The sequence below is a fragment of the Cervus canadensis genome, chromosome 20 (genome assembly GCF_019320065.1).
Source record: "Cervus canadensis isolate Bull #8, Minnesota chromosome 20, ASM1932006v1, whole genome shotgun sequence".
Classification (NCBI taxonomy): domain Eukaryota; kingdom Metazoa; phylum Chordata; class Mammalia; order Artiodactyla; family Cervidae; genus Cervus; species Cervus canadensis.
The window spans coordinates 31,223,371-31,232,592 of NC_057405.1; positions in this window are offsets into that span (position 1 = coordinate 31,223,371).

Below are 9,222 nucleotides of genomic sequence, written 5' to 3' on the forward strand. Positions count from 1 at the left end.
TAAGTTCATTAGGTCCCATTTGTTTAGTTTTGCTTTTATTTCCAATATTCTGGGAGGTGGGTCATAGAGGATCTTGCTGTGATTTATGTCGGAGAGTGTTTTGCCTATGTTCTCCTCTAGGAGTTTTATAGTTTCTGGTCTTACATTTAGATCTTTAATCCATTTTGAGTTTATTTTTGTGTATGGTGTTAGAAAGTGTTCTAGTTTCATTCTTTTACAAGTGGTTGACCAGTTTTCCCAGCACCACTTGTTAAAGAGGTTGTCTTTTTTCTATTGTATATCCTTGCCTCCTTTGTCAAAGATAAGGTGTCCATAGGTTCGTGGATTTATCTCTGGGCTTTCTATTCTGTTCCATTGATCTATATTTCTGTCTTTGTGCCAGTACCATACTGTTTTGATGACTGTGGCTTTGTAGTAGAGCCTGAAGTCAGGCAGGTTGATTCCTCCAGTTCCATTCTTCTTTCTCAAGATTGCTTTGGTTATTTGAGGTTTTTTGTATTTCCATACAAATTGTGAAATTATTTGTTCTAGTTCTGTGAAAAATAATAATAATAATAAATAATAATAATTGTTCTAGTTCTGTGAAAAATAGTAATAATAATTAATAATAATAATAAACATGTAATGAACAGAAGTAAACTGTATATTTTAAAATTAAGAATAAGTTTTATTCAGAAAGCAATAAATACAAAATTACACAATTAAAATTTAAAATAATAACAGCAAGCATACTTTATAATTTCATCTTAAATTATGGCTTAAAATAGCTACATATTGACATACTCTAATAACTACCAATTCACAGGTCTCAAAATCCGGTTTGATCACTGTTATTAACAAAATGACAAAACAGAACACTGATACCAAATGCTTATGAGAATGTGGAGGTGGAGCAACCAGGACTCTTGTTCATTGCTGGTGGAAATGCAAAACTGTACAGTCATTTTGGAAGAGAGTTTGGTGATTTCTTTCAAAACTAAACATACTCTTAACATATGACCCAGCAATAGCACTCCTTGGCATTTACTCAAAGGAGCTGAAATCTTCAGTCTATACAAAAACCTGCACACAGACGTCTGTGGCAGCTTTATTCATAATTGCCAAAACCTGAAAGCAACAAAGATATACTTCAGCAGGTGAGTGGAAAAATAAACTGCAGTAGATACAGACAATGGAATGTTGTTGTTCTTGTTTAGTCTCTATGTCCAACTCTTTGAGATCCTGTGAACTAGATAGCCCACTAGGTTCCTCTGTCCATGGGATCTCCCAGGCAAGAATATTGGAGTGGGTTGCCATTTCCTAGTCCAGGGGATCGTCCCAACCCAGGGATCATACCTGCATCTCCTGTGTCTCCGGCATTGGCAGGAGGATTCATTACTACTGAGCCACCAGGGAAGCCCAATGGAATATTATTCATTGCTTTAAAAAAAAAAATGAGCCATCAAGTCATGAAAAGACATGGAGGAAATTTAAATACATTTTACTAGGGTGAGAAAGCCAATCTGCAAAGCCTACATACTATAGGACTCCAACTCTATGACATTCTGGGAAATGCAAAACTATGGAGACATTAAAAATATCATTGACTACCAGGGGCTGGGAAAGGCTTCCCTGATTGCTCAATGGGTAAAGAATCTGCCTGCCAATACATGAGACACAAGAGACGAGGGTTCAATCCCTGGGTTTGGAAGATCTCCCAGAGGAGGAAAATGGCAACTCACTCAAGTATTCTTACCTGAAAAATCCCATGGACAGAGGAGCAAGAAACCACAGGGTCACAAGAGAGTCCGATGCGACTAAGCACGCATCAAGGGAAGGTGGGAGGGATGAATATGTGGAGCAAAGAGGATTATTAGGGCAAGGAAGCTACTTTGTATATTACTGCAATGATGTTATCATATTCTTTTGTCAAAACTCATACAGGGAAAAACCCCATAAAACAGCAAGAGTGAATGAATCCTCAAGTAAACTATGAAATTTGGGTTATTCTGACAAATCAATCAAAGGTTTACCAATCTTATTAAACCTACCACCATGGTGCAGGATGTTGACAGAAGGGTTGGTTGTATGTGTGAGGTCAGAAGGTAATAGGAATTCTCTGTACTTTCTGCTCAGGTTGGCTGTGAACCTAAAACTGCACTAAGAAAAATAAAGTCTATTTTTAAAACTCCAGTCATCTAACAGGTTTGTAATATGCCTATAAATTCATATATGTTTAATTTCACATTTTATTGGGTTTAAGATACATGATGTGGTAAAACAAAGCTATGCACCTTATTTTTATCTCAAGAGATGAAGTCCCAAAATCCAAAATCCTCAGAGTTGATTATTTTGAAATAAATACCATACCCCATAGTATTCTAGAGAGTTAATATGGAATACTGAAAGGCAGTTTTCTTAATCTGAAAAGTAATAGCTGAACAAGATCTCATTTGTCATCTGTGAAGTGTTTCCCCAATGGTAACTTGTTCATTGGATTGTGGACCTCAGTTCTCCACAGATGACAACCAATCTACATAAAGATTCTATATAGATAGATTTAATGTTTCCAATCCCAACTTGGCTGACAAACGTGAGTATGGCCCATGCTCAGATGATCCCCCGGTGCTTATGGACTATCCCCTGATGCTTATGGATGCCCTGGTGCTTCAGTATCATAGGGATACTGAAGTTATTTCAGAAAAGATAAGTGCAAATTTAATATGAGAAATTTTCCTTCCAATTTTTCTTTACTATTTATCAATATATAATCATTATGGGTCATCTTCACACATGGGCTTCTCAGATGCAGAGGCACACAGCAATTTATTTATCCTTTTGGGAAGCAGCAAAGGACATCAAGTTCATTGTCAGTCTCTCATATCCAACTACACCCTGGAAAACCTAGCTCATCTCAGATTAATTTTCTAAGATTTAAAATAACTGTATACTCTAAAAAAACAATTTAATCCAGTAACTTTTTTGGGAAAAACAAAAAGAAAACAGTTAATCTCTGGAAATATATCCTCTTAGTAGGGTTTATAGTGGCCAATAAAATATTCATGTATTTCTTTTAATTTCTGACTGTGCTATGTTCTCATTGCTGGTTTTTCTAGCTGCGGTGAGCAGGGCTACTTTCTAGTTGGATTGCAAGAGCTTTTCATTTCTGTGGCTTCTCTTGTTGCATAGCACAGACTCTAGGGCATGCAGGCTTCAGTAGTTGTGGCACATGGGCTTAGTTACTCCTTGCATCTTCCTGGATCAGGCACTGAACCCGTGTCCCCTGCATTAGCAAGGAGATTCTTAACCACTGGACACGAGGGAAGTCCTAAAATACTTACATTTTTAAGATGCTAAAATGTCCTAAGAAATCTTGATTTACTCTAGGAAGTCAGAGCTCCACAAAATCAAGCAAAATTTTGTTTTTAGAGAGTTAGATAGAGAAAAGTGATAGTACATAATTCCTTTAAAAATGTATGTGAACTCAAAATTAGAAGCTTTATTCTTTCCATCAAAAAAGGGGGATAAAAAGTCAAGGAAAATAACAATTGTAAAAAATCTGGCAAAATAGCTATTATATAATCATGTTTATTATACTTCACCGGCCAATTCATTGCAATGTGTCACTCTGAGAGGGAACATTTATAATCTCCTACTGCCATCTTATGTAATGTCTTGTCACTGCACAAAAGGAGGAATATACATTAAGCAAAAACAAAAGCACTTTCTGGAAGCTGTTATGTTAACCCAAATTTTCCACATAAAAATAAAATATCTTTTTCCATTCCTCATCTATTTACAACAGGATTTTTTTTTAAGTTCAGTCATTTAGTAAATTATTTATTATTCCTTTCCTATTAGTTTCTTAAACTTTCACTTCTGGTCATATTTATTATCTCATATACAGCTATTGTGTTGTAAAATCCTATGTAGCATTATATATTATTCAAATGCATGAGAAGTGCAAAAGCTGAAAATTAAAAGGTATAAATAAAGCAGAAACAATGAACAGTTCCACTCTTTAAAGCAACAGAAGTCAACAGATTTTCTTTAACAAGTTTATCCTGAAACCAGCCAGGTCAAAAGCCACCAAGTTGATACAGAAGAATTTTCATTTACTGTGTAATTATAAACATATACCAAACTTCAACCTAAAAATAGCAAAGCAAGTAGCCAAAGTGGTACTGTTTTTCTATATATTCTGACCATTCTAATCTAACAAATTTTAATACATCACTAGTTAGTTACTATTCAGAAGACCATATAACCTAATGAAATTTAGAAATCTGTCAGTAAGAGTCTCCCCACTCATATTTGACTATCTAATGCCAATATTCCAACTATTGCAGAAATATATCAATTAGAAATGTGTCTATCCACAAGTAACAACAAAAATACCAATTAATTATGGTTTAAGCAACTAAAAGTTTGCCTACACAAGCAGGGTATATTGCCTTTCATTCTATTTCTGAACAATGTCATCACTTCCTAAAGTTCTTTCTAGATTTCCATTTCACCATTTTCAGAACATTGACCTTCATTCTCACGCTTACAAAATCATTGCTGTAGCTCCAAACAATAAATTAGCATCAAGATTGGAACAAAGTGAAGAAAGAGTGCTACATACACCTATTCTCCATATTTCCATTATTAGTCTTTTGGCCAGAAGTATGTCACCTGGTCATTTCTAGATGCAAGGGAAGGTGGGGTAGAGTTTTCAGTTCAGCACAGTCACTGTGAACTAAGTTAGCAAGATACAAAGGAGGTATTTGCAGTGGAAAGAAGCAAACAATATCCACCACGAGGAATGAGGTTAACATTCGCCTACAATTAAGACTTTGAGTCCAGGTGGTGGGTTAAGCTGAAGGTGGAAACTTCTCTTTCTTTCTAAATACATAATAATAATAGGTTATAGGAAAAATACTTGAAGCAAGTAAGGGTAATCGTCAAATGCCACAGACAAACAGAACCAATAATAATGCTTTTGAGCACTTAACAGAGGTAACTGGGATGAATATAGCAAGGAGACAGACGTGAAGATGCAAGATCCAATGCACAGGCAAGAGCCAGCACTGACCTAGGAAGGGCCTGGCCAGAAGAACTTCTCCCACCAAGGTCAAGACCCACATAGATATGAGCAGCGAACCCAGGTCCAGGCCAAAGCAGAATCTTTTATAAGAAAGCAGAGCACCTGGCCTGTATTGAATGCAGATATACAGCCTGAATTCGCACACAACTCACTCAGAGTAAAAATCCCAAGGAGAAAACTAGCGGAAATGGTCTAGATCAGGTAAACCTTGTACTACACTATAATGGGCAACCGTAAAACCTCCTCAAAGGAATACTTCCATAACCCAGAGCACACAGATTATTGCTGCAAAAGATGAAGTGGCTGGAAAATAAAAGGAAACACACAAAGAAATGCCCTGAGTGGCACAACAAATGGGAGAAGTCATGCCCAGAGAGCCACTGACAATAGAGCAATCTCAAAAGGTCTTTTCCAAAACTGGTCTTTGTCACTCTTTCAACTTTAATAAAGAAGAACCAGAAACACAATCCATACTAGCTCCTGGGAGTTAAGAAAGGAGAACAAGAAAAATATTAAAGAAACAGAAAACTTGACTTGCCCCTTTCCTCCCATGACCCTAAAATGAGCTTGCTTGTCCTTCAGAAAAAACAAATGAAAGACCTAAAGGACACAGAGTCATTTACAAGGACAAATCAATATAAAACCAACTGAATTTTAGAGAGCTAAGGGATATAGAGCAGAGGTCACACAATTGAAAATTGCAAAGATAAACTCCCTGGCCCTGCAGATCTCCAAAACTTACTCTCAAAGATGAATGTACTAGACCCCATGAGGACTTCAGCTAAGGAAAGCAAGGTGCATTTTCAGCTGAATTCTGAAAAATCTGTAGGACTGTGGAAGACACACAAATTACCAGAATACTGCTGACTCATCTTTTTCTATTCACAGGCTTGTTTTCTGTCATAATTTATATTACAAATTTAAATGATTTTTAGAGAAACTGGAAAGATCCAAAGGATGAACAAATTTCCCCAGCAGATGGGAAATATCAGTATTAGGAGCAAAGATTGAATGTATTTGCCTCATTTCACACAGAACATACATGAGTGTTTTGTTTAAATTCTTTTAAACTATTTAAGGTGTTTCAAGAGGAAATTAGGCCATTGTTCTCAGTGAGGAAAAAATTCAAAGTTGGAACAAAAATGATACTAACAAGAAGAATCTATTACTTTCAACAGAATAACCCCTGAAATCAAGCCAGGAACTAACTGCCATTTCTAGACATCTATTAAGAGTCAGCCCTAATGAAATGATGGGTAATTTTCATTTTCTTCTTTGTATCCTGCTGGATTGTCAAAGTAGGCATTACCTTTTAAAATAAAATAATATCAAAAAATAAAAATTGAAATGCTAACTAACATAGTTCAGATCCTCAGTTGCCAGAAAAAGAGGGTAAAGATGTACAATCCCTCCAGGTCTTTTATCCTATAAGGAAAAACTTCTTCCACAAATTAGGTTCTGTATCAATAATGTTTGTTAGACTGTTAATTATCCAATGCAAAATCTAGGGATATTAATATGTTCAATCAGTTCTTCAACATCCGAGTGATAATTATTAAGATCTTAACTGTTCGACCATTTGATGATTACTTAACTTTAGCAACAGTTATGGATGGTAGTAGAGAAGGTGGGAGTCACAGATTTTCCCTTCAAAATAAAAATATTCAAAAGAAAAAGTCTAATAGAGAAAAGACCACATTGTACTAGCTGTTTCAGTAAAAAAGAAAACTAATTGTCCCACATACTCACCTTCTGGGTTTTTAAGTAATTTCTTTCATATGAAGAAATAAGTATGACAATGAACATATAGGAATATATTCTGAACAATTTGCTTCATTATACAGTAAAACTATAAAAACTGAGCAGCAAATTTACAAGAGAACATAAAAAAAATAACTCTTCCACAAACAGTAATAAATCACATAAAAACTGAACAAAGTTTAATTATAGTGATATAATTAAATAGTGATACTTCTTGCTAAGACAGTGACACATACAGGAACACATACACATAACATCAGTTTTAAGCCTGGTTTCCTAAGAAAAAAGTACCTATACAAATCACTGTTAAATCACCTTTAATTACTTAGTCAATTTAAATCAAATAGGCCCAAAGCCAAACAAGGCTTTCTTAGTTTCCTAGCTAGCAATATTATTTACTAAATAAACTGAGTCATCCCTCTAATTCTGTTTTGCAGGGTTAGCCTGAACTTTCTAAATTTAACTGAGTACTCATTTCAGAGGACTAAGCTGAGAAAACTCTATTTTGATGCCATCCTTTTTCTAAAGGACTTTCTCCTTATAGAATATTTGATGCTCACAGTGTTAAAGAATGCAGATATAGGAATTCAGATATGGAATGTTAATAAATACTGAGCAACAAAGAAAACAAATCTTAGGAAATCAGGGCCTCTCAACATGGCTACAAATTTGCATCTCCTCAGGAGTCTTTCATTAAGTACCAGATCAATTAAAGCAGAATCTTTAAAACTTGAGTCCATGATTAAAAAAAAAAAAAAATCACCAGACGATTCTAACACAGATAAAGAATTTCAAAGCATAGCAATAGATGAAATCAAGCAAACAATATAGTCAGATTGAATGCATTCAAAACAGAGATCTGTATTCCACACCAAGAGCCAATTTCAAAGGGAATTAGAAAATAAGTGATATTTTTTGTAACTCCAGAATACAAAGGTGATAATTTATAATAGCCAAGGCACCAAGAAATTATCTGAGGGACTGACTGCTGAAACACTAAAAGAAAATAAAGCAGAAATCCTCCCTGGTGCTCTTACTCTTCAAGGCCTGTGGGTATAAACATCTAATAAAATCAAGCACTGGACATATTAAGCTCTTGGTATTTCTATGCTAGTGAGAATCAGCAGTTTTAAGAAAAGTGCTTCCAGGACTAATACATCTGTTGTTATTTGGGTGTTGTTACCAACCTCAAAGTAAAAAGCCTTGAAATAAACTATATGAGCAATTTTTAAGGCATTCATCCAAATTTGGATCATTTTCATCTAAATCAGTTTGCAAATAAGATATTTTTCAGCTTAAAAAATTAGAAAGAGAACTTCAGTGACTTTGAACTTTCATAGAAAGGTTCTTCAACTTTATGACAACCCTCAGAATCATCAAACTCAGAATGGATCAACAGTACAAAATTAAATTTTAACTATTAAGGGTGGAGATATAAAAAATATATTTCAGATAAACAACAAGGTACAGAGAGTAACAAACACTTGCATACCCATTACCCAGCTTAAATAAAACATCAAAAATACAAGAAGTCTTGGCATTCTTCCTCTCCCATTACCTCTCCCATTTCTACCAACCCTCTCAAAATGAATGTTGCTCCTCATTTCCATAAAAGTTTTTCTAATTTAGCCATATATGTATAAATCTCCAAACAATATATACTATGGCTTCTTTTATGTTTAAATTTTATAAAAATAGTATCATAATATATGTATCTTTCTCAGATAAAGATAGCTTACTACATTATTTTAAGGTTTATCCATGTTCATACAAATAATTCATTTTAACTGCTGTGTGTTAGTTAAACAGCACCACAGTTTGTCCACTGTCACACTAATAACATGCTGAAATATATATTCTCACGTATGACTCCTGAATAGCAGAAATTTCTCCAGACAGTGCTTCTCAGACTTTAATGTGCATATAAATCATCTGAGCATCTAGTTAAAATGCAGGTTCTGATTCAGCAGGTCTGAGACTGGGTCTGATAGTTTATATTGTTAACAAGTTCCGTGGATATGCTATAGGATGCACTGTTCAGCATGACAGTCACTAGCTATATGTGGTTATTTAAATTTAATTAAAATCACATAAATAAAAGATGTAGATCCTCACTTGCACTTACCACATTTCAAGTACTCAGTAGTTATTGGACAGCACAGAGGACATTTCCATCATCTCATAAATCTGGACTATTAAACAGCACTTCTCTGGAGTCTTGTCTGATTACTCAAAGTGTTGTCTAAGGACCAGGAGGCAGCTCTTTAGAAACAAAGAATCTCAGGCTCCATCTGATGAATCCCAACCTGCATTTTAGCAACATTCCTAATTTATTTGTTTCCCTCTTGAAGTTGCAGAAGCACTGTTTTAGGGTGTTTTAGACCTAGAAGTGG